The 27625-nt window shown below is 39.9% G+C and overlaps 1 protein-coding gene across 4 annotated transcripts in view; it reads left to right on the top strand.

Moving 5' to 3' along the window:
• The first annotated feature begins 1944 nt into the window (after nucleotides 1-1944).
• The window catches only part of CCSER1 (coiled-coil serine rich protein 1), a 1176231-nt gene continuing 1150550 nt past the window's right edge, over nucleotides 1945-27625 (top strand). For all 4 annotated transcript variants that reach the window (XM_070392710.1, XM_070392707.1, XM_070392715.1 and 1 more), the window contains exon 1: nucleotides 1945-2232. The gene's annotated coding sequence lies outside the window, so the exon portion shown is untranslated. The remainder of the gene's footprint in view (nucleotides 2233-27625) is intronic.

The raw sequence follows: 27625 nt of genomic DNA, 5'->3' as shown, positions 1-27625 counted from the left end.
ACCGAGTTGTCAACCTTTCCATCACCTTGCTAGCCTCCTTAATATTCTTAGGTTTCCTTTGTCACATTTGTGAAAAAAATAAATAAGAAGAGTTTTCCACAGTTGTCTCCCAAAAGCAGGGTTGTTCCCATGCCTAAATGCACAATAACTGCTAACACTCATTCAAAAATACACCTTGATTTTACACCGAATTGATTCACATTTCTGAAGTCAGATCATGGCCAATCACATTATTTAGAAAACATCCCTAACCACCCCCCTCCCCAACACACACACAACTTTGAAAGTGACAGATCGCTTGATTCCTGTACACTTTTCTGATACAGTAATGTGCCAGATCACAAAGATCCTGTAATTTGGGCTGGAGGCTAGTTAAGGTACAAGGGATGTGTTGTCAGGTGTACAAACTTAACACTGGGGATGTATTATCTATCTAGATATGGTCCCACACGCCAACATAATGGGTTTAAAAATGTTTCACAACCCTAACCTGTTTGGCTTAATGGATAGAGCATTGGCCCTCGAACTGAAAGGTCCCCGTTTGATTCTGGTCACGGCGTGCACCTGGGTTGCAGGCTCCATCTCCAGTAGGTGGCGTGCAGGAGGCAGCTGATCCATGTTTCTCTCATTGATGTTTCTAACTCTCTACACCTCTCCCTTCCTCTATGTAAAAATCAATAAAATACATTTTAAAAATGTCTCACCAACACACAGTTAAATGCACTCCATCTGCTGTACTGCCTGCTCAAGACATAAATGCATGTATATAGGAATGGAGATAAAGAAGGAGATAGATGGGAAATAGTTCAGGACCCAGTGTAAACCTGGGAAATCAGACAGTGCAATGGGAGAGAGGATCCAGGGAAAACAAATTTTTTTAAAAAATATATTTTATTGATTTTTTACAGAGAGGAAGGGAGAGAGTTAGAGAGTTAGAAATATCGATGAGAGAGAAACATCGATCAGCTGCCTCCTGCACATCTCCTACAGGGGATGTGCCCGCAACCCAGGTACATGCCCTCGACCGGAATCGAACCCAGGACCCTTCAGTCCGCAGGCCGACGCTCTATCCACTGAGCCAAACCGGCTCTGGCGGGGAAAACAAATTAAGAATGCAACAGCACCATGCATCAGAAGTCCTCTCCATCTCTAAACTGGCAACTTTTCTCCAGGGGGCCATCAGTCAAACCAGGTGAAGGTGGTAACGGGTTCTGTTTGTAATTCCCTTGTTGTCCAGGGCCTTCTGTGTAGTAACCCAAGTTTCACTCCGGGTCACAGTGCCCATGCTTTCATTATCCCACAGAAGAACTGATTGCTGTAAATGGTTCCTGGAAGGTGTGACCTGCTTTGAGGACAGAAGCCCCGAAGGGAAGAGAGACCTGTCAGGATGTGAATAGGCTGGGTGAGAGTGAAAAGAGCCTCACAATTTCCTCCCGGGGCGGAGGAAGAGAAAGAAGATAACAGCGGTGGTTTGCAGAGGACGGAGACCGTGCCTTTTCAGCATCCCCGGGATCCCTTCGCTGAGCGTGAGCCTCCCCCTCTTATTCTCTCTGGACCTGCTCGTGCACTCGGATTCCACTGGAGCACAAGGCTGGGCTCCGGGGAAAGCCAAGTCAGCACGGTCAGAGACGGCGTCCCCTGAAATGAAAACTCAGCACGGGCCGGCAGGGGTGTGCACGCGTTAAGGCGAGAGTATGCGCGCGTGGAAACCCGCGGCCGCAGTTGGCCCGGCGCCGCCCCGCCCCGCCCCCCCCACCCCTTTAAAGGGCGCGCGCGCCGCCGCCCTCCGCACAGTGGGAAGGGCGCCTGTTGGGGAGGTGGCTCCCGGGCTCCCCACACAGTCACACTCCGCGCGCTCACACACTTGGAGGCGCCTCCCCACATCCCTCCCCTGGCTCGGCTCTCCTCTCTCTCCCCGCAAATAGTCGCCGACAGACTGCCAATCCGCCTCGCTCGCTCGCTCGCCTCGCTCCCAGCACCATGACCGACTGGGAAGCGGTGGCCCAGGCGGAGCAGCTCCGCTGGCGCGGGCGAGAGGAGCAGGAGGATTATTAGATAAGGCGGCGCGACTCCGTGCACCTGGGGGAGGAGAGAGGAGCCCGACAGCCGAGGAGGAAGGAAGGAAGGGAGGGCGGCCGGAGGAGGGGGTCCAGGCAAGACGCCCCCGTGCCCCGAAGACATAAATCCCCGAGTGCCCGGGAGGAGCCTTAACAAGCGACGCGGAGCCCTCAGGTAGTAACGCCCCCGGGACCCCCGCGCCCTGAGGGTCGCGCGTCGGGTCGCCGCTGCCCCAGGCGGACGCCAGGGTGACCGCCCGGCAGGTGACCGCGCGGGGCCGGGCCGCCGCGGAGCAGCCCCCGCCCAGGCCCGGGGCGCCGGCTGCGGGCCCGGCGTGCGCCGCGCGGAGACCTGGCCTGGCGGGCGGGCGGGGAGGGAGACGCACGGCTCGATAGCCACTGGCCCGTGACTCCCGGCGCTGCGTGGCCTGGCACTCGTACTCCCCGGCGCTCTGCGCCCCGGGCCGCAGCCTCCGCTCCCGGGCGACGTGGAGCGTGGCCGGCCGAGGAGGCAGGAGTTGGCGCAGGCTCCACTCACCCCCTCCCTCTCCGCCCGCGTCCCGCAGGTAAGGCGGCCGGGCTGCGGGCGCTGGGAGGGGGCGGCGGCCGGGAGGGAAGGGGGTAGAGGGGGCGGGGATCGCGGGGCTTCCCGCAGTGCTGGGCCGGGACGGCCTCCGGCCCCCGCCCGCTGGTCCCCTGGCGCTGGCTTCCCGGGTTGGAGGCGAGACCCTCCCCAGCGGCGCAGGAACAGCAGCGACTTAGTGGGAACAAATTGCTTTGTGGTGGCGCGTCCAGGGCTCGGGAGGGTGTGTGTGTGTGTGTGTGTGTGTGTGTGTGTTCGTTCGCGCTGCTGACTAGTCTGTGCGTTGTTTCACCGGAAAATAAAATCAGTTCTGGGCCGAAACCGCAGGTGGCCCCTTGGGCCCGCATGTTTTGGGGCTTGTTTCCTGGGACCCCCGCGCGGTCCGCCTGGGGTAGGGTGCGCGGAGGGCTGTCGGAGGGATTTGTGAATGGTGCCTCGCTGCGCGCGGGGCTGAGCCTTGCTGATGTCAGGGAGGAGGTATCCCGAGTGAGCAGAAAGGCTATTTATGGTAAAGAGTTGTGAAATTTCTCGGGGTTTCTTTCAGTGTATCTGGCGCTTTACGCTCTCCCCCTCTCCCATCTCTTCCCTCATTTTTCTCAGAATTAGCAGCAATTTTGCTTTTCCACCTTCTCTCGTGGGACCTGGAATACGAAGTGAATCACTTGTGTTTGTTTTGTTTGTTTTTTAGACAGGTGGAAAAAAAATGCTGCTTAGAAAATCTCGTGCCCTTTCATGTTTTTGTACTTATTCTCTACTCCTCTTAACTCTTCAAGCCATCAGTAGGACCACAAGACAAAGTACCTACTTGATTTCAACAGCTTCATTTCTAATATCTTTACAGTTGAATACCTTCCCACTGAAATGTAACACATGCCGTCCACGCCTGCACCTAAGAAGGGCTATTAAAAATGATGTACACACATTTTACTGTAAAGATGTTTTTATTAAAAATGTTGGGAGGAAAGAGAAGCAGACACCTCGCTGGGTTTATATTGATTACTACTGACCCAAAGCCAGCTTTTAAGAGACGATCTAAAATTCTACTAACTTAGGCTACAACACAGTTTGTTTCTGTTTCTCTTTCTATTTGCTTTTTAATAAGTACAAATTCCAGAGACATAACTTGAAGCTTAGATATGACTTGGGACAGTGTCTACCAACTAAGCTTTAACAAGTTTATGTTTGTTCCTAAAAGTTAGCAGCCTGTGCTTTTACAGAGTCGATGACTGGGTTGTGACTGAGGTGCTAGAACAGGGTCATTATTGTTTTAAATTGGTATATCTCAAAGGCATGCCGGCCAAGCACAGTCTTTATAACACTGAAGTTCCATGTTGCAACTACCCCTTCAATAATTTCATTGAGAAGAAAGAGAAGTAAACTGGTCAATCTATTGTCAGAGTGATTTGTCTATCTTTGATATTAATTAGGGAGCATCTTATTTTGATCAAAACATGCCAACCGTTTTAGTTTTTTCTTTTTTCTTTTTCCCAGTGTGAAAGTAGCTTACCACTTCCTTACCAGTCCTGTTCATTTTGAAGGCAGAGCGGAGTTAAGGATTTGTTATTTTGATTCGGTTATGTTCATATTGGTTTGAAATACATTTTCAATATGGAGCATGTGCGGTTTTATATATTACCTTCGGATGTAGACTTAGAGCCCCACTGAGTGTTGTTACATTAACTTTCCTGAATCATTGCAGTGTAGGAGAAATAACGGGGAATTTTACAATGTACTTGATAAACTGTATTATACAATTATCAAAAAGTCATATTTATGGATATATTTTGTTTTTTGACACTCAGAGAATCGGCAACTATTTATTTTAATGATGCATTATTTATACTGTAGGATGTAAATTTACATCAAATTCATGAAGTAGAAAATGGAAATGTATGATGTTTTATATATAGTACTCATTATTGCATTTTATTATTCAACGTACACTCAAAATAGACGGCCTATCATGTGCAAGGCGCTACTGAAGGATTGTGGAGAACATGACTTCCGAGCTCTCTGCCTTTCAGGAGCTTACTCTCCATTTGGGAGGAATCTGATGCCTATGCTTGGACAGAGTTAACAACTCGTGGCAATAAGAGATGGCATGTCTAATGAGGGCTGCAGGAGTTCAGAGCATGATAATAACATTTCATACCGGGTTTTGTTTGAAAAGGCTTCTGGGGTAGACAGACTTGCCTGGTCTTGATCTTAAAGGATAAATAGGATTAGTGGTTTATGGATGAGAATATGAGGTACAAGATGCAAGTCTCTTGGAATTATAGAAAAGAACAAAAGATATGATAGTGAAGATAAGTTTGTTTTGAAATAGATTTAGCTATTGCACTTGAATTTGTTGTGCCAAGTGCAGGGTGAGTCTGTTTTGATGTACAACATTCTGTGTACTCTGTTCTTGGAATGAATTGTCAGTACATATTTTGTGCCTTAGAAAACACATCTTTGACTTTATATTGCCTTTTAATGGAAAAAATGCTTGACATGTATTTGTAGACAATACTTACTCATTGAATGCTTAATATTATATTCTTCATATATAATGTATAGCTCATTAAACAACATGTTTTCTATAATATTTTTATTTTAAATATTAACATTCATCCATATAATAGTTAATCTATTCTTACATTATTTCCCATGAAGGAATTGTGGGAAACTATTTTAATATTGTAGCAATAATTTTAAAGATATTGTAACTATCTTCTGGTAAATAGATTGTATTAGTAATAGAAACATATCTTCTCTCAGCATTCTGAACTTAGTTAATTTTTCTTTGTAAATATATTTATGTTTCAAAATACATAAAAATTTTAAAATGCATTTCTTCATTATAAGAATACAAAGGGAAACATCTGAATTGACTTTTAGCCTGTCTTTCAATATGACTCCCCAAAAGTATGTTATGGTGATAGTAAAGAAATGGTATAAATATTGGATATGACTATCAATAAATAACAATACAATTACTTTCAGGTTAGTTGAATTAAAAGTTTCATATATATTTTGTTGATTGAATAGATAAGAGTTATTACAAAAGTGAAAAACCTATAAGTCACTAATTTCATATCTGTGCAGGAATGGGAGGATTTCCAAGTTAGAGTAAAACCAGACTATCTGTTAATTGGTCTCTTTTGAGTTTGGTTTGAGAAGTTTGGTTTGTCATAAGTGTATCACTTTGATAATGTAATCTCTCCTACTGTATGACTGACAGTTCAGTATGATTTCCCTATTGGATAATGACAAAATCTGTTGGCTTTATATTGCAAATGTACACTTCTATCAAAAATATATTATCTTCACTATGCATGACTGTCAGTTAACAATAAAACATAAAGTCTGGGCTGGGATAAGCAGTGAAAAAAGATGGGGAGATTAATGAAAAACACTATAACAAATGTATACTTCAATGTGTAGCTTAAACTAAATATAATAAAAAAATGTAAAACCGACTAATCTAAATTGCAATGGATACAGTACCAAGATATTATTAGTTTTTATTTTACAGTGATCATATTGCAATTTTTAAATTATTTATTCTGGCTAAATAAAATGCCAGATAAACAGTGGTGGTCAAAAATTCATACTAGGTTCTGTGATATGATATTAAACAATTTTTAAAAACTTTCTCTTTAGAATCTAAACCTGTGGGTCTCGACCCCTTTGGGGGTCGAACAACCCTTTCACAGGGGTCGCCTAAGACCATAGGAAAACACATATATAACTACATATTGTTTTTGTGATTAATCACTATGCTTTAATTATGTTCAATTTGTAACAATGAAATTGGGGGTTACCACAACATGAAGAACTAACTGTATTAAAGGGTCGAGGCATTAGGAAGGTTGAGAACCACTGGTTTAGATAATTGACAGATGAAGCTTGTTGTTTGGCCAAACTGTGGCTCTGTGCCTCGATTAATTTAAAACATAGCTTTTGGTTTTGCATTACTTACACTGTATTAACAATTTTTAAATTTCAGTTTAGCTGATTAAAATTTTGAATGCCATGACTTTGTTCTGAAACTAAAAAAAACCGAAAGGTAATTTTTAAGGAATCATCTTACTATCTAATGGCAAATTCTTAAGTTAGAGTAGTATTTCTCAAAATATGGTTCCCTGAGCAGAGCACCAGTGAATTGTTAAAATGCCAGTCTCACCACAGACTGACTGAATCAGAAACTCTGGGATGGGTTCTGGGGTGGGGTCCTCTATGTGATTCTTATGCCCTCTTAAGTTTGAGAAACAATGACCTAGGCAGTAGTCGGCAAACTCATTAGTCAACAGAGCCAAATATCAACAGTACAACGATTGAAATTTCTGTTGAGAGCCAAATTTTTTAAACTTAAACTATATAGGTAGGTACATTGTTATTAACTTAATTAAGGTACTCCTAAGACTTAGGAAGAGCCACACTCAAGGGGCCAAAGAGCTGCATGTGGCTCGCGAGCCGCAGTTTGCCTACCATAGACCTAGAGTATTTACAGTGAAATGTGAAGGCTGTGTCTTCCACCTTTTGGTGTATGAGATGACGCTCCAACTAACTGAGCACCTGGCCAGAGTGATGACATTTTTTATTAACAACAGTAATGGCCATAATGTGCTGAACACTTCCTCCATGATAAGCAGTTTATATGTTATGCCATGTGATTTATCAAAAATTATAAACATATTTTTGTACATATTTTAGAGATGAGGAAACTGAGGCTATGTTCCTGATTTAACTCAGGGCCCAGCACGGTCTGTGCATTACCTGACCTGTTGCCACCATATTCAGTGAGAATGTTCTTGCTTCCCATGTAACCAGAACAAGTGATGAAGGAATTGCAAGGCTGAAGCTTTCAGCTTCTTATTGTTCTTTTCAGCACCGACATTGTGCACCCTCAGTGCCATGCAAGCAAAATTCCTTACCCATCTGTTCAGAATATTCCAAGTCATTAATGGAAATGTAAAACCTAAGCAAGTATACTTTTAAGAATAGGTGCTTGTATGTAGAGGGCGTTCAAACATTAGATATTTTCCATATTTGGAGATATGCAACTTATCTTCTGGAAAGTTTCAATCCGCTTTGAATATCTTGCTTAAGCAGAGTTGATCATAGGTACAGTCTATTAACCCATGCTGTCTTCGATGCGAAGGAAATGTCATATGGTAATACCAGTTTAGTTTCTTTTGGCTTTTATTCTTCAACTCATTAATTTAAATGTGAGTTTAATCAATGTTCAAATGTTTGGAGAAAAGGAAATATTTAAAGACTGATTCTGTAGACGTCAATGGACAATCAGAGAGTTAAAGTTTTGATTATTCTGAACCCCTCTAGTAGACTAAATGTGCAAACTTATTGCTCCTCATACCAATAGTCTCTTCCCCGCTTCTACTTCATTCTCTTTTTTCGCTCTCTTTTTTTCCCCCCTCTTTTTTCCCAATTCTATTTTTGCACTCCTTTTTTGTTTGTTTTTTTTCTTACTTTTCTTTTCTGTTCTCTCTTTTATCTTCTTCTCTTCTTTCTCCCTTATCCCCTAATTCTCTTAATTCGGGTGGTCACCTTTATTTGGGGTTATTAATATTGTGAATGTGCAAACTTATATATTTTATAATGTGAGTATATTAGTCCACAATGTGAATAACAGTAGATGCCTAATATCAGGAAGAAAATAATGATTGTTTTAACTGAGTATGGCCTATTTTGTAGCTGTTGTCAGAATCTGTTTTCATTGTTGGAAAACTTAATCACTAACTGGAGCCTCAGCCATGCCCCTTATTCAGGACCAGTCCCTCTATGTAGTGGGAAAATTGACCTGTGTCTAGCCCAACACTTTGGGACTTAACATTAAGCCATTGATGCCCAACTACAATATAACATATTTATAGTAGTGCTTCTTTCTTGTAACTAAAACTGATTTCTCACCTAATATTTTCCCCTGCCTCTTGAGAAATTACCCAATATCACCATTTCCCCCAGTGTTTGAGCAAAGCCCTTTTGACAGGACCTTCTTCATGTCTTTAAAGACTGGGCTTCTCCCTCTAAAACCATCTCATTTCCGGAGTTCCTTTATATAGCAGGAGACTGCCCACAAAATACCACTTTCCTGGATCTTTAAACATTGCCAGCTCCTAGAGGCATGCTAAATTTCCAGTACTCACTCTTGGACCTCTGTGGTGCCAGTGACTTATGGCATATTGCCATACCCCAGACACTCAGGCTGGCTGGACTTCTTGGAGTTATTTACAGCTAAGTTTTCATAGTGCTTCCTACACTAAGTACAAGTCTAATTCTGGGTTCCACCCATCACTAGAGATGCCTCATTTTGCTACATGTAATCTCCCCTTACATGTCTATGCCCCACTATAGAGCTACCTCATTCACCATCACTTACAACAAACATTTGTAAATGCTTATTATGTATAAGCCATTCTGTTTAAAAAAGAATGCACGTCCTATGGTTCCCAAACAGCATAATCCACAATAAATGAAATATACATTTTCCATGTCTTGTTTAGTACCCAAATGTGATATGTGTATACAAATCATCATAATAAAAGGGTAATATGCAAATCGACAAATCGAGGGAATGACCGGTCACTATCATGCGCACTGACCACTAGGGGGCAGAAGCTCAACGCAAGAGCTGCCCCCTGGTGGTCAGTGCCAGGTTGATGGTTGGTGAGCGCAGCAGCCTGCCTCTGTGGCAGCACTAAGGATGTCCGACTGCGGCTTAGGCCTGCTCCCCGAAACACGCCCCCCCCCCCCCCCCCCCCCCCAGTGCACGAATGTCGTGCATCGGGCCTCTAGTATTTGCATAATGTGCTCATTATATTTTTAGGATTTGTCTGTTTCTCTTTGTTTAGTCAGTTAATTTCCAGATTATCTGGCTCTTCTCTATTCTCCATCATAACCTTCTTTGTACATGATATGTTTGGAATGTAGAACAGCTGAAGAAACATATTCCAGAAGGTATAACGCCTTCTCCACTTTTTATCATTCATTAACGAAAACTAGCAGTATGCCTGTGTTTGTTCAAAAAGTGATTGTTAAGCCAGGTGTACTCCCCTAATTCAACTCTTGTGGGAGACTTAGTGATACATCTTTCTTATCAACCAAATTTAGACGAGCACGTCAGATTTATTTGCCTATTCACTGCAATTAGCTGTTTCACAGAAATGGGTAAATACTGTGATTCTGTTAATGATTTGTTATTATTGTGTGTGTGGTTTCTGTGTTTATTGTTTGTTTTGGACAACAGCAGAAAACAATTTATCACAAACCTATATTAGGTTTATAAATAAAACCAAACAAGTATACATGAATAAAGACATGGCAAAAATATGTGCAAATGTAGGCTTAAACATTCTAGGCAATTCTTTCTCTAGAAACTATCTTGATTTTTGCTTGTTTGGTTATTTTTTGTTTATAGTTATGCAAACTGCCAGAGCATTAAGTTTAAATATATAAAATATGTTTAGTAAGTTCTCCTTTCTAACATCCAGTCTTCTTTAGGATACTTAAGAAAGACATGAAGTCAAAAAAGCATGCAAATATCCCAGAAACATCAGATGAGAAGGTTAGATAAAGGAGGCGATTTCCTTACCAATTTCTTTAAACCTGAGACCCTGAAAATTCTTCCAGGTTAGGTAAAGAAGGCACTTTCTAAACCAAACTCATATTAGAGATCTGGACTGAGTAACTTATTTCAGCCCAGCCAGTGTGGCTCAGTGATTCAGCATGACCTATGAGCCAGGATGTCACAATTTGATTCCCTGTCAGGGCAATGCCTGGGTACACCTGTAGGTACACCTACAGGATACCTCAAGGTGTAAATGTAGGGTCTAAGTTGATTGGAGGGAAAGTGTAATATGATGCATCTCTGGGGGAATTTTCAGGGTCTCAGGTTTAAGTGCTTCTTAAAACAGTAAGTTATAAAGACTCTATACTGCTGTTTAGTGAAGGAAGAAGTTGCCTGTCAGGATATTTCTAAGGAAAGCCAGGTTCATTGGATGATGGTAGAGAAGACACACAGCCTCGGAGATCTAATGCAGTAAAGGAATGGATGAAGTATTTTGAAATCCTTAGATTTTTTTTTCTTTGGATTTAGTATAAATTAGTAACTGAAGTTCTGGGGATCCTCTCTTCTCTCTTCCAGTCTGCCAGACCTCAGTCTCTCCAATCACTTTTGATGACAGGGAGCTATCCAGGGTACTAGATTTCCTGCTGAACTCTTGCAAAATTGTGTAACACATTTTGTTGCCTTTTGGGGGGTGAGGGTAGGGTTAATCCTAGGGCAGGGGTGGGCAACCCCTGGCATGCATGCCAAACATGGCACGCCAGTAACTTTTGCTGGCACACAAAACCCTCTCTTATAATCTTCCATTTACAATTTTTTTCTTAATATTGACTTTTTTATTTTTCAGATAAATTCAGTGTAGGTGCATCTTAGATAAATAAATAATTTTACATAACAAGTTATCTTAAAGACCATAGACATGGATTGATGAGAGAGGGGAAGAGCAATTTCTATGCCTCTGCCTTAACTCTCCCTGCCTTCCTAGATCCTGCCAGTGTTTTGGTTTCATCCACATATGCTTGTGAATCTTTGTTCTCCGTGATGAATTTTGTTAAGTCTTGTCATAGGAGTAGCCTGACGGATGAAAGTAGTAGCTCGTGCATATCTCTGAAGGTCATGAAATATAAACCTGATGTAAAATCTCTGTCATCAGTGATGCAGCAGCAAAAGTCCCACTGATAATATCAAATGGAGTCATAAAATTTTCTGTTGGACTATCAGTGTACATGTATACATTAAAAAATAAATGTATTTTTCATTATCATATACTGTGTTTTTGTCGCTCGAATGAATTTTATTATTTCTTCAAAGTTCTTCACATACATACACCTTAAGAGATATCAAGCAGGCGTAACATGTTCTCAAAAAATTAGGGTTGGCATGCAGAAGAATTTTGAGTCAGAGATTTTGCTGGTTTTGGCACGCACTCACTAAAAGGTTGCCCACTCCTGCTGTTGGCAGACTACATTATTCACTTGGAGTGACTAACTTTCTATCATTTGGTTTATTCCAGTGGGTCCTTCAAGGCTCAATTCAAATATAAATTCAAGGAAGCCTTCCCCAACCCCCATGCAAGATGCCTGTTCTGAATTCTAGTAACAACCTGTGTACATCACTGTCAAATCTCCACTTAAAGTATCGCAATTGACTCTTGCTTGTTCTTCATGCCTACTAGATCGTGAGCTCTGTGAGACCAGGGATTTTGTATTTTATTCTCATTTTTCAAACAGCTGATCTCAATCAGCGATGTGAGGATCCTCAGTAATTGATAAATGAATGAATAAAGAGTGACTTGAATTTTGTCCATTTTATGTGAGGTACTCTCGTGCTAGCAGCCACTGTCCTGAATCATATTTTGGTTTACTTTGAATATTGCTCTCCATGGCTTTTTTATAGCCTGATTTTTTTTTCTTAACTTGAAACTGAGTAACCTAAAATGGCTAAAAGTCATGAAAAAAAAAAGAAAAGAAAAGAAAAAGAAAAGGCATATAACATGGCCATGGGGGGATCTGCAAAGTGTAAGAAAGCAAGAAGCAGCAGTACTACACATTGATGTGGAGAATGGGGGTCAAAGGAGAATCTGGTTTTTCACTTCCTCAAACTAGAATTTGGAACACCCACTCCACATTCATTTTCTAAGGCCTCTGGAATATGTCATCTCCTATCATTTTCCAGATCCACATTTTGAAATGTCTGCAAATCTGAGTCCATGTGATGCTGGCAGAATTCTTTCATTCCTGAAGCATAAAGTCTAGCTCCACTTGCAGTACCCATATTATCCACGGTCCTTGATGAGAATAGAAGTTGGTAAATTTCCTTTCTCTGTCTTCTTATAGCCGTATTAGGGACTTTCTGGACAGCCATAAAGAGTAAGTGTGCTTTTGTTTCCACTACTCTATCCTCACACACATCATTGCTCTGAATGTCCAATGTGGCAACGATTGACTACATCATTTAGAAAAACACTTCTGCTTATATGTAATCCATCCTGTCACTGGTGTGATATTGACTTATTCACCACTTTTACATGATGTTGGTAGTTTGTGTACATGTTTATATCTCCTCTTATTAGGACATTCCAAGAATAGTTTAGATTTCATAGTTTATCTTTTGGTCAGAAATTCTATGTATTTCAAGTGCATGACATAGGAAATGGTTGTGAAGTCTTTGGGGGAATATTTTCACTTTGTAGTTCTACCATTCACATTTTTGAAATGTATATATTATTTATCCTGTAGGTCATATGTTTTTCTGTGTTTTTTTTTTCTTTTACCCAATGCTAGCAGGAATGTTCCAATTATGAACTAAAAAATGAAAAGCTCTAATTCTTAGTGATTTTCCCTTTGGGAACCTAGTTATATACCTTAGAGGAAATAATATGGATTCAAAATAACTTAGATCTAAAAGAAAGGATTTTTAGAGAGTACAAAATGAGTGAAGCAAGGTTTTCTGTAGCCATTTCAAATGAACTCATTGTTAGGAAAACTAATTATTTCTTTGCTAAATATTTAGAATTATGCCAAATAATATGATCATCATTAATTTTATGGACTAAAAATGAGTACAGCCAATTTTCTAATAATACTAGAAATGAAACCCTCCTGTAGAAAACTGTGTTTAATCTATCTGAAAGAAAAGTTGCCTTAAAACTGTTTCAATAGAGAAAATGATGTATACTCAGGATTTAGGTGTTTTATGATGAAACTGGTAGGAAGAGAGGAATTTTTGCAATCATGTGAATCATTTGTGTTGTGTAAGCATAGCCTCAGGAATCCTCAGCACTTAGGCAAACCCAGGAGTCCAAAAGTGATAACTGCTTCTGATTTAGAGTGTGGTCAGGAAAGATGGGGCTCTGTGGTGACTACATGCTTCTCTTCAACAGAAGAAGGCAAAACCAATTTAAAATCCTGTTCAAATATTACCAAATTAAAATGCTTTTGCTACAGTATTATTTGACATTAAGTGAAATCTTGGGTCAATCTTTGTTTTACCTGTGTATGTACAAACATACACACACACACACACACACACACACATATATATTATATATATACACTGTATAGCAGTATAATGTGTTATAATAGACTTGTCTCGTCTACATTTCTTGTAATAATGTGGGTATTTTTAGTTCATTTTTTTTTTGAGGGGGAGGAATGAATCAGTCTATGCTCTCCATAAAAACAGAACTAATGGTGTATATGTCTATATCATTTATCTATGAAAATATTTATGTTAAAGAATTTGGTTCACATGATTGTGGAGACTGGATATTTGTAGGACAGGCCAGTAGGCTAGAAGCTCAGACAGGATTTCTGTTATAATTTGTGGCAGAATTTCTTCTCCAAGAAACTTTAATTTTGCTCTTCAGGCCTTCACCCTGCTTTCCGTAAAGTCCAATTGTAAATAGTAATCACACATATAAAATATTTTCACAGCAACATCTAGATGAGTGTTTGACCAAAAAACTGAGTACCATAGCTAGGCCAAATTGACGCATGCAATTTAACCATCACAGGGGTGAAGTATAATATGTTAAGAAGCCCTTTATGGTTTACAGAAGTTGGTATATTCATATTTTTTTCTTTGGCCAGAGATACTTTAATATTGTTCAGCTATTGGCATTTGTAGGCACAGGTCATCATTTATTTATTATTTATTCATTTTTATAATCATTTATTTACTAAACACACATTATGTGCAAGAGACAATGCTAGACAATTGAGTAATTTACAGAAAATGAATGACAGAGGCCATATCTTCCAAGTGTATTAATTCTGGTGGAAGATCCACAACTATGTTACATGAAATTCATGCTCGGGTAGGGTCCCTAGGCCTGGCCGGCAATCAAGGCCGATCAGGGCCTTCCGGCTGCTGGCCAGGGCCTTCTGCGCCACCCCCTGGTGGTCAGTGCACGTCATAGGGAGCGATCTAACTTCTGGTCTCCCGGTCAAACTTCCGAGGGGACAATTTGCATATTAGGCTATAGATAAGTAAATTTGTAGAGTTAATGTCAGTTTTTCAACCTTGTTATTTGCTAGTAAATGTCATTTTCCCCATGAGCAACCAAAAAGAAAATTCACATCCAATTGTTAATAGGCTAAGTTACTCTACTTAGCAATTTAAGTATAACATGTAAAATTGGATTATGAAAAGTGTGCTTGTCCACTGCATTTATACAATGTTGGCCATGAATACATTCATTTTAGAACTTTAAAGGATTTGTATTTGTACTCAATCTATGCAAAGATGATTCATATGTACTCAAACAGGTCTGAGAAATGGACTGTCATGTTTTATTGATAATCATGTTATTCATATTGCATAGAGCAGGGGTCCTCAAACTACGGCCCGCGGGCCACATGCAAATACAAATATTGTATTTGTTCCCGTTTTGTTTTTTTACTTCAAAATAAGATATGTGCAGTGTGCATAGGAATTTGTTCAGAGTTTTTTTTTAAACTATAGTCCGGCCCTCCAACAGTCTGAGGGACAGTGAACTGGCCCCCTGTTTAAAAAGTTTGAGGACCCCTGGCATAGAGCAATAAACATTTTCTTTACTGTATTTAAATGGGCATTTTCTCATAATACTTCCTCATTCCAAACTCTCTTTTGTTTCTCTTTTCTTATTCACGGAATATGAACTGTCTGCCTGGCATTTGAGGCCCTCTGTAAACTCACCACACCCTGCTAATCCACACATAGATCTTTCACTTGATTAAGGTCAGGTAACTTAGAGCACACTCACGCATGTGGTATATGCATGAATCCTTCCTGCTTATGCAAATCTCAGCTGTCATTACAGTTCTAACTCCTTGGAGCCTTCCAGGACAGCTTTAACCTGCCTGGGAGTTTCCTTTGTTACACTCTGAGTTATGAGCAATACCTAGTTGGCCCAGATAGTTAAGTACAGTCTGTTCTGCTACAGTGCATTTTTCTGTAATGTGAATTAGCTCCTATATGATGGGTAAATAGGGAGAATTATGTTAGTAAAATGTGTATGTTGGTTAATGTGTGATTTTCCACTAGCATATTAATATTTAGCTTTACCAAGTAATTATAGCTGATTGCAAAGTATATTGCTCTTGGCAAATGCAAAGTACAATAGAGAAATACCCTTTCATTGACCTTTCATCTTTTTAAAAATATATTTTTTAATGATTTCAGAGAGGAAGGGAGAGGGAGAGAGAAATAGAAACATCACTAATAAGAGAGAATCATTGGTAGGCTGCCTCCTGCATGCCCCATACCAGGGATTGAGCCTACAACCCAGGCATGTGCCCTGACCAGGAACCAAACCATGAGGTTTCATAGGTCAATGCTCAACCACTGAGCCATACTGGCTGAGCTCATCTTTTTTTTCTTTTTTTAATAAAATAGTTTATGTATCTATTGTATTACATATTTTTTATTAGGAATTTTATATTTATTTTTAGGCATATAGGATTTTATCAAAAATGTTATGGTTTTGTATAGAACTTTGTTATTAGTTGTATCGATTTTGAGTCTTTCTGCCAAGGCCTATTTGGGGGTATAAGCTCTGTCATATTTGCTGTCCAGTTTTTTAGAATGAAAGAACACATGTTGAAATTGAACAAATTGATTTCAAATGTTTATTGAACTTCTACTGTGGGCCAGATACTATTGCTAATTTTGAATGTATGAAAAGTGAGCAAGGGAAACTAAGCAAAAATCCTGTATGATGATGGTTCTGTTGCTTAGATCAGTAGATTAGGAGGAAGACAGACAGTAAAAAATAATGTGATCTTTGTCCATGTTCCTTCCTCTGCCTGAAATGCTCTCTGATTCCTGTTTTTTTTTTTAGCCAATTTCTTCCTAAAATTCCTCTTTCAACTTGTGTCATTTCTTTATACTATGTTAAATTCTTAGAACACCATGCACTTTTCAGTAATGTAGCTGTAATTTTACAACCATTTGTGAGATTATTTAGATAGTATTTTTTATTTATTTAGACTGTAAGCTCCATGAGAACAGAGATCATGTTTGTTTTTCCCAACTGATACAGTCCCATTTCCTGGCAAGCACTTAAACACACACACGCACATACACACACACACACACACACACACACACACACGCACGCACACTAATACCTATACACAGCAGCTATTAATATGTATAGTATAAATGTCATGCATATTATATGTGTGTACATATATATAGCAGGTAATTATTCAATGAATTTTAGTTGCATGAATGGATAAAATTTCTTTTATTTTTTGACAACTAAACTTGGAATACTCTTAGAATGAGTCTTCTTTTTCTATCCATATCACTTTTGTCACCACATATCCTAGTAGTGTATGATTTGTGGAAGTTTGTGGCTTATGTTTTTGTTTTATAAAATTTTTATTAAATACAATGTAGAAAATAAAATGTTATAGGCTCTAATTTCTTTTTTTTTTTTAAATACATTTTATTGATTTTTCACAGAGAGGAAGGGAGAGAGATAGAGAGTTAGAAACATCGATGAGAGAGAAACATCGACCAGCTGCCTCCTGCATATCTCCCACTGGAGATGTGCTCGCAACCCAGGTACATGCCCTTGACCGGAATCGAACCTGGGACCTTTCAGTCCGCAGGCCAACGCTCTATCCACTGAGCCAAACCGGTTTCGGCAAGGCTCTAATTTCTTATATTTATATCTTCCAGAAATTGAAAACTTAAAAATAATGCACAAAATCTAAAAGTTTAGAAATGAAAGTATAAAAGAGTATGTTTATTACGCTTGAATATTGGAGGGTAACTTTAACAAGGCCTTAAAATAAATAATTGACAATTTTTGAAGGAAACTATTGATATTTTTTATTAAAACTAAGAATATATGAAAAGGCACCATAAATTAAGTGAACAGATACATCACAGACAAGAAGTAAATATTTGCAATAAATATCACTGGTTAAGTACCCAGAATATATAAGGAAAGCCAACAACTTATACATAGAAACCCACACCTGAAACCTATATGATCATGTTGAGCAATGTCACCTCAATACATTTAATAAAAAATAAATAAGAAATGACAGCTTATAAAAGAGGAAACTCACTGGAAAGTAAACACGCTCAATCTTATTAATAATTAGGGGAATGGAAATTAGTGGCATGTCGCCCTGGTCTGCATAGCGCAGTTGGTTGAGCCTAGTCCTGTGCACGGAAAGGTTGCCTGTTCATTTCCCAGTTAGGGAACATGCCCAGATTGTGAGCTCAATCCCTGATTGGGGTGTGTGCAGTCAATTCTCTTTTATATTAATGTTTCTCTCTCCCTTCCTGTCATTTTATAGCACTTACAATGACAGAAATTAAGTTTTGGCACTACTTAATTTTGATAGGAATGCAGGGTATTATTAGTATGCATTTCTTATGAATGTAAATCATAATAAACACTTAAGGGGTAATATATAATAAAGTTGAAGATAGGAAGAGTCAATAACCAAATAATTCTATTTTAGGTTTTACATTAAAGTTATTCTTTCACATGTGCATCAAAATACATTTTTAAAAAGTTCAGTGCAGCATTTTTAAAACTCTTGAATATCTGGCAACACTCTTATTTACTATTCATAGATATACATTTGTAAGAGTTTAAAATTATTTATTTTCGTCTTAAACTTGCAAATCAAAGTTACACATTGTATTTAAACACATACTGTGTATAAAAGTGCATGTTGTGTACCAAATTTTCAGTAGTGGTTTCTTCTGGGAAAGGAGAAAGAAAATAAAGATAATTGGAACTGGGTTCTATAGCTGCTAGATTTAATATAGAATAAAATCATATCTGTTTATTTTACAGGGGAATAAACTGGTGCTCAGGGAAGTGAATTGCCCACAGTCTCTCAACCTGAGCTGTGCCCCAGGTCCCATGTTCGATGTCAGTTTGCTGACATGTTTAATATATGTGAATTGTATTTTTTTTTTCATATTGCATCCTACCAAATACTGGTATGTGTGTACGCATTGCTTATAAGGCCACTTCAGCACCCAAGCTATGAGGTATCTTTTTTTTTAGAATGAAAGAAACTAATTGTTAGTTTATCCCATCTATAGCCTTTTCTCCCCAAACTTAGTTTGAATTTGTTTTTTGAAATTTTATTTCAGTATAGCTATAGTTTTTCTGAACTTGTTCCCATACTTTGCCTGGTGAAATTATAGCTAGGTTATGTTCACCTCCTTGTCAGGGGAACTTTATTATAGAAGGCAACCTCTGCTATTCATTCCATTAATTGTAATTCCAAACCTTGTGTATGACATCTTTGCTGTTTTCTATCTATATATATAAAAGCCCAGTGACCATAACGGTAGAATGACCAGAACATCCAGTGGCTATGACATGCACTGTGGCAGCCAACCAGCCTGATCTGGGCCCTAATGGCCTCCCTAGCTGGCCTGGCCCCCAATCGGCCCCACACCTCCGATCGGGGGTGGGGCCAGCTGGCCAACTGCCCACGGTCCCTCCCCCACTACCCCCCAGGCCGGTCCAGCCCTTGGGCCCCATTGGGGCGGGCTGGCCAGACCCCATCTGTGCACGAATTTGTGCACTGGGCCTCTAGTTTAATATAATCTGGGTGACTACATTATTTTAAGTGGGACATCATTAAATCAAGGGCATGTGGATTACCATATACCTCTTGTAATATTAACCCCATCACCAAGTATTGATACTTCATGGCTATAGCCTTGGACAAAAGTTAGTTGAAGCTTTTTTGTGAATGTGGACTCTCATTTAGTCATTGCACTTAGTGAAGCAGCTGGGTGAAAACTTGGTTAAGTAGTGAGAAAAAATAAATGATGAAGTAGTGGAATATAATTATAAAATATCTACTCATCATTTCAGGCATGAAATGTCAGCTGGATTTTTAGGTGACCTTGGTGATTTGGAGTGCTTAAAGAATACAGTAGGGTCACATAGGATTTTTATACTTTCTGTATAGCACAATTACATGAAACCAATTTTAGATATGCAGACTATTGCAATCACTAAGTAATATGCCTCCAGAAAAATATTTTACTTAAAATATTCTATTCTAAGGCTTAGTCCCCCCTATGAGAATTCAAATGTCCTGTTTATTCATTTTGTTCAGTTATATACTTTTTGTATCATTCAATAATCAAACTTACTATCTAACATTTTAAAAGAACAACCAAAAGGATCAACTTATTTAAATTAATTACCTTTTGAGAAATATTTCTGAAAAGTTTTAGGGCCATTATGATGTTTATTTTTGTAAGTAAAATATATTTTCTGGCTACATATAATTATGAAGAGAAAAGTCTAATGGCCAATAAACTTCCAGAAATCAAGTAATATGATAAAAATATAAACTAATTTATTTGCTTTCTAGATAACATTTGAAATGAAAATCATATTCTTTTGTTATCTTCTATCTTTAAAATACTCTGATATCATAGGCCCCAATGAAATTTTAAAGCAAAATATGAAGGTAGAGTACCTTTCCAATTTAACAAACAAAATGCATCAAATTAGTGAATGTGGAATGCCATATGATCAAAATAATACTTAAATAATTAAGAGTTACATCCTATATAATAAAGAGCTAATATGCAAATGGACATCACACCCTTATGTCACCATGCCCTCATGCCATCACTCCATAACTGCTCAGACACTCAACACTGGGGAGAGAGGAATGGGGACCAGCCAGGCACAAATGAGTTTACGAGAGAGGAATGGGGACCAGCCAGACTGTGGCCTGGGAGATGGACAAGCCACCAGCCCCACGGTCCCGGGCATCAGCAGCTACGCCTGCACCTTCATCCTGGGAGAGGGACTAGCTGCAGGCCCTGCGGTCCCGGCCACCAGTGGCTATGCCTGCGCCTGTGGCCTGGCCTGGGAGAGGGACAAGCCGCCTGCCCTGCAGTCCTGTGTGCCAGTGGCTGGGTCTGCGGCCTGGGAGAGGGACAACCCACACACCCCACAGTCCCTGTGGTTCTGGGCACCAGCACCTATGCCTGTGGCCTGGGAGAGGGACAAGCCACCTGCTCCATGGTCCTGGGCACCTGCAGCTGCGGCCTGGGAGAAGTTGCCCGCCCACGGTCCTCTGCGGCTATGGCTGACCAGGGTGAAGCCAGTCTGGGTCCTGGGTGCCTGAGGCTGGCTGGAGGAAGGAATCCTGGGTCCTGGGTGTGGGGCAAGGCAGAGGCGGTTGGGGTGATCAGGCCAGCAGGGGAGCAGTTAGGGGCGATCAGGCAGGTAGGGGAGCAGTTAGGGGAAATCAGGCAGGCAGGCAGAGGTGGTTAGGGGCGAACAGGCAGGCAGAGGTGGTTAGGGGTGATCAGGCAGGCAGAGATGGGTAGGGGCGATCAGGCAGGCAGGCAGAGGGTTTAGGGGCGATCAGGCAGGCAGGCAGGCAGGCAAGCGGTTAGGAGCCAGTGGTCCCAGATTGTGAGAGGAAGTTGGACATCCCCCGAGGAGTCCCGAATTGGAGAGGGTGCAGGCCGGACTGAGGCCCCCCCCCCCCCCCTCGTGCACGAATTTCATGCACTGGGCCTTTAGTTATAAAATAAAACTAGGAAGAGTAAAACAAGTAATAATAGTAGTTCTGCCTTTGTATTGTATTGTATTGTATATTATTGCCTTGAAAATAAAATTCCATTGTTATAATGATGTTCTCTTTAGTATTATGCTCTGGACTCATACTTGCATTAACATTATCCATAGACTTGGGCTGAATATGTATTTAGTATTTCAATATCTATTAAACTAAAAGTGATTTTGTTTTTTAAATTACAATCTGTGGACTATATGGACTACAGATGTTTAAACTGTTAGAGGAATATGATCTTTATATAGTCATTGTTTTAAAGATAATCTTATAGATGTTTCAATATTGTTTTGAATAATATATTATTATCTGTGAAGTGTCTCATAATAAAAATTATATAGTTTTTCCTTTATTATTATTATTTCAATAGAGGCTGGTGCATGGATTCATGCACGGGTGGGGTCCCTTGGCCTGGCCAGTGATTGGGGCTGACGGGGGAGCGGAGGCAGAGGGAGGGACCGGGGGAGGTTGTCTGGCCAAGGGGGGTTGGCTATGGGAGCGCACTGACCATCAGGGGGCAGCTCCTGCTTTAAGCATCTAACACTTCCTAAATACCAATTATCAATACAAAGTGAATTGTATTTGTGGTCAGTGGGCGTATAGCGACCGGTCGTTCGGTTGTTAGGTCGCTTAGCCTTTTATATATATAGATCCTTTGGAAATCTTTAAAGCTGGAACCCAAACATAGCATCCTTGGTAAATATGTATAATAAAAACAAAAATAAAATACAATTCCACAGATGATATAAGTTGAAATTAAGACCAGAGTCTTCATATTATGATGATCCATGCACTCACAGGCATTTTCTTAGGATGCATTTTTTTTATGCCGTAACATTAAAAAATGATGAAAGAGATGATAAATTTCCTGAATTTATCTGTGAACCACTATTATATAGCTTTGTAGTTATCATTTGCTGAAAGCTAACTGCTATTGGTATTTAGGAAGTGGCAGTCTTATTGCCTGAGACTTAAAATAGCAAATTAATTTTAAATGGGAAAAATGTTTCAAAGTAAAATATTTAACTAAATTAGTGAACAAGAACAAGTGATAAGTACTGTTCTTCTTTTGATATATTATTCTGTGAACTCTCTAGTTCTTACATTCTTATATTTTACATACTTTGAAGAGTGGGCATCAAATTTCTATAATAGTAGAATTTTAATCCACAGTGCAAGAATACAAGATCAGAGGAATATTTTAACATGTAAAATGTCTTTAAATTTTTATCAAGTATAAAATAATACTTTCCCCAAATTATGCTTTTTCTCATGTTTAAATTTAACAAATGTAAAGAGTCTGATCTTTAGATCCTTTTTTTTTCCATTTTAAATTATCTGTCCTACATTACTTAGTTCCTCTTTGATTTAGCCTGGAATAGCAGTTACCATCATTCTAATTCCTGGGAAGTTTAGTCTGCCGGCTTGTACTTAATTCAAGGTGTAGATCACAAAAATTGTGTGAACCTATATATATATATATATATATATATATAAAGAGGTGATATGCAAATTAAGCCGGGATGCCGTAAGGGTCACGACCAGCTCAGGAGGAGGGGCCTGGCGTGGGCCCAGATCCTGAGAGAACAACAGACAGGGCGTCCCGCACCGGGCCCAGGAGCCGGAGAGAACAACACGCAGGGGGGCTGGCCCCAGCCCAAGCCCCGTGGCCGCGGCGCTGGGCTGCTGGGGCCAGAGCAGCAGAGACACAACACACAGGGGGGCCCGCCCCTAGCCCCAAGTGGCTGCGGCAAGCCAGCAGTCCTACCTCTGCAGGACTTTTCTGATGGCTCATTGGCTAAGCTCCCTGTATACCACTCGCAGTGTTCTTGGTAACTTGGGTAATAAGAAACCAAGAAGGTGATCTAGGGTTTTTCCACCTCACTCCTGGAGGAAAAAACGAAGGTCCACTGCTGGAGGGACTAAGAAATGTCATATCCTGCTCTGGCCAGTTTTGCTCATTGGATAGAGCCTCGGCCTGCGGACTGCAGGGTCTGGGTTCAATTCTGATCAAGGGCATGTACCTAGGTTGCAGGCTCCTCCCTGGCCGAGGCCCAGGTCAGGGCTTATGGAGGAGGCAACCAATCGAAGTGTGCCTCTCACATTGATGTTTCTGTCTGTCTTTCCCTCTCTCTTGGGAAAATATCCTCATGTGAGGGTAAAAAAAAACAAAAAACCGAAACAAAGAAATGTCATATCCTATGAAAGAGACATCTTGAAAATGCCTAAAGAAAGTTGTCATTTTTTTGTGGTGAAGGGACAGGAATCTGTGTTGATGAAAACACCTTGGCAGCTGAGGCAGCTGGCAGTGGCAGCAGCAGCGGGGTGATGGGGGTGGTGCCTTCCCCTGATCAGGCCGGTTGCCTCCTGCAGAGGGAGGCCAGACTGTGGCTTAGGCCCGCTCCCCTGAAGGCTCCCATACTGTGAGAGGGGGCAAGCTAGGCTGAGGGACCCCTCCCCGCCAGTGCATGAATTTCGTGTATCGGGTCTCTAGTTAAATAATAAAAGAGGAAGGTGGGGGTTGGAATATTTTTTAGTATTGATAATTTTGTTAACTTTTAACTGTTATTGAACTTGGCTAAGGTAAATCAGTGTAATATTAATCAATTTTGATGAGACCAGAAAATGTTCATAAAATATATTAGTAGTTGATTATTTTTCCAAAGGATAATACATATATTTGAACAACATGTTTTTGAAAAATATTTAACTGGAAGATGACTAGTTGTCTTTTTAAAAAATCTTTATTGTTGAAAGTATTACAGATGTCCCCTTCTCATCCCCCACCCCACACCCATCCCTCACCTCAGGTCTTCACCACACTATTATCTGTGTCCATAAGTTATGCATATATGCTCACAAAATCTTTGGTTAATCTCTTCTCAACTATCCACCTCCCCCTTCCCTCTGAGATTTGATAGTCTGTTCCAGGCTTCTATGCCTCTGGATCTATTTTGTTCATCAGTTTCTTTTGTTCATTAGATTCCACATGTGAGTGAGATCATGTGATACTTGTCTTTTTCTGACTGACTTATTTTGCTGTCTTTAACTTGAGGATGCAGCCCTGCTTTGGCCATGTTCTTATAAATTTGACTTTGTGAAATCACCATCAGTGCTGCTATTAATTTCTGAAAACACACACGCACATCCCTTCCCTTTTAAGAAACTAAATGTCCTTACAAAAGTATTTAATATGTAAGGTTAAATACTCATTTTTATTGAGCACATTTTATGGGCAAGGCACAGTGCTCAATGCTCCAATTTCATGGCCTCATTTTATTCTAAGAACAACCCTATAAAATAGGTTGTTTTTAATCTCTTTTTGTATGAAAAATGGAGGCACAGAAAAATTAACTTATCAAAGACTGCATGGCTTGTATGTGGTGGAATAAGTTATTTTCTTTTATCTTATATAACTTTATTATATTAAAAAAGTGATACATTTGAAAAGGGACATTACAAATCAGAAGTTATTTCTGGTTAAAATATGTGTCATCTACTTATAGATATGAAAGTAATATGGACAACGTTCAAACACTTAAGTGTCTACTATAAATTATTCTGAAAATATAATTTTATTAAATACATGCTTCATAACCACTAGTATTTGAAGAAATATGTGTCCTGCAAGCAAGAGACTTAAAATCCTAAAAAATCTCCATGACATAATTTCAGGTTTGAAAATGAGATGAATACATCAATAAACATAAACATTTAAAATAATTTTCTGCCCAGCTGGTATGGCTCAGTGGTTGAGTGTCGACCTATGAACTAGGAGGTATGGGTTTGATTCCCCATCAGGGCACATGCCTGGGTTTCGGGCTCAATCCCTTGTAAGGGGTGTGCAGGAGGCAGCCCATCAATGTTCTCTCTGATCATTTATGTATCTCTCTCTCCCTCTCCCTTTCTCTCTGAAATCAATAAGAATATATTAAAAATAATTTTCACATTTATATTGGAAAATGTAAATGCCACTCTATTAGTCTAACCAATGTGGTTTCAGTAAAGGAAACATATCACTAACTGCATAACATTGTAAATTTATGTAGGTTGGAATGTGATTCATTTTGAACAAGATAATCTACTTTATCTTGTTCATTTTAAAGATCATTTTAAAGAGTGAATTTAGTAATTTAAAATTTTAAGTTTATAGGCATCTTTTGGAAATTGAGGAAATAAATGCCCACCCCCCAAATAAGCATGTGTGCATAAATTAAAAAATAGTATTTGTGAGTTCTAGTAGTGTGTAGATCTTCTAGAATGTCCATGACTTTACTTTGAAAACCCTAATATTAGTCTCTTAAAAAGATTCACTAAAATATAATTATACTAGAGGCCCAGTATACAAATTCATGCACAGGTGGGGTCTGGCTGACCAGGCCCCAATCGGCAGATCAGGGCCAGACTTGTCCAGAGGAGGAGATGGTGGGAGGTTGGCTGGCCGGCCCACCCTAATTGGGGCCTGAACAGGGCCAGGCCGGCTAAGGGGAAGGACCAAAGGTGATTGGCTGGTGGGCCCTTGCCCCTGAGTGCGGTGGGGGGGCTGATAGGGGGTCAGCAGCCGGGGGAGGGGCCGTGGGAGGTTGGCCGGCCAGCCCCACCCCCGATTGGTGTTGGAGCCGATTGGTGGCAGAGCTGGCTGGGGGGAGGGGCCATGGACCAATAGGGGTAGTGGGGGCTGATCTGGGGTGGGGCCGGCCGTGGGGAGGGGCTGTGGGTGGTGGGCTGGCCGTCCCTGCCCCTGAATGGGGTTGGGGGGGGCAATCGGAGTCCAGCAACCTGGAGGAGGGCCTGCAGGAGGTTGGCCAGACGACTCCAGCTCCCGATCTGGCTGGTTTGCTGGCCACCGGTCATTACGTGTTCTGGTCACTAGCTTTTTATATATATATAGAAATAAATCTTTTGCAGTGTTAGTATACTTGGTTTGACCATATCATTAATAAAAGATATGAGTGACAAAATGTATTTTGGAATGTGAAAGGTATCTTGATTTTGTAAGAACTTTCCCTTTTCTTCTTATGGCATATATTTCAAAAATCTAGTGACATTTATAATCATTTTTAAGATTTACCAGTCACTGTTCTAAAAATTTTACACATATTAACTCATTTAATCCTCACAATAACCTGATGGGGTAGGTGATATTTTCCTTATTTTACAGATGAGGATGTTGAGAATTAGAGATGTTAATTAGGTAAATAGGCCAATAGGAAATAGTTGAGCAGGGTCCATAATCTATGCCAGTGATGGCGAACCTATGACAAGCGTGTCAGAGGTGACACGTGAACTCATTTTTTTGGTTGATTTTTCTTTGTAAAATGGCATTTAAATATATAAAATAAATATTAAAAAATATAAGTCTTTGTTTTACTATGGTTGCAGATATAAAAAAATTTCTATATGTGACATGGCACCAGAGTTAAGTTTGGGTTTTTCAAAATGCTGACATGCCGAGCTCAAAAGGTTCACCATCACTGATCTATGCCTTTAACCACTTCACTAGATAAACATAGAGCTCAACTAAAGATTTCTTCATAAATGTTTGCATATTTTGTTGTTGTAAGGGTAAGCCATTTGGTGGCCCTTTCAAAAATAATGAAAATCTAATATTGGTGAAATAGTAGTTCATTTCTATTTCATTGGTAGTTAAATAATACACTTGGAGGTGATGCTAATGACCCAGCATCAACTGGGAAATAATTTACAGCAGTAGGACTAGATCTTAGATGTCTGATGTTCCTTTTAGTCAAATCCAACATTTAGTGATTCTTAAAAAATGTGTTCATTTTTGGAAGAGGGCAGTAACTAATCAAAATTAGAAATATACTCATAAATAACTTTGTCCTCTATATGACAATTATGGAAATACTGTTTATAATGAACTAAACCATGAAACTTGTTAGATCTTTTCAAAGAGAAATATGTTTGTTCTTAACTGAAAATTGATCTTGAATTTATTTAGAACTTTGATTAAAATATTTAGTGATGCAGGAAAATCAAGACATTTAATAGAGGGGATTAAATAGACCAATATATTTTTCATATTCAATTTGTCTATATTATACTTAAAAGCAATCACATTATGTTGTTCAGTGTAACATAGTGTACTTAGAATCTTTACAGACAGGACATACCATAAGAAACTTGTAAGTCACCAATGTTTATGGTGACTTCCTGAGCCATATTCGATTTTCCAAAGGAATACAATTCAATATTAATCAGCCTGCTTTTTAAATTTATTTTTTTACAAGAACCCTAATAATATTAGTTGCAGATGTGGGGAAAATGGAATTTCACACATTTCTGTAAAGTCCTTGCCTCCTCATTGGTAGGGACA

The sequence above is a fragment of the Myotis yumanensis genome, unplaced genomic scaffold, assembly GCF_028538775.1.
Source record: "Myotis yumanensis isolate MYYU_CA2020_CCGP unplaced genomic scaffold, mMyoYum1.0.hap1 SCAF_1, whole genome shotgun sequence".
Taxonomy (NCBI): Eukaryota; Metazoa; Chordata; class Mammalia; order Chiroptera; family Vespertilionidae; genus Myotis; species Myotis yumanensis.
The sequence above is the reverse complement of the archived record's forward strand: the minus strand, read 5'-3'. Positions and strand labels throughout refer to the sequence as shown.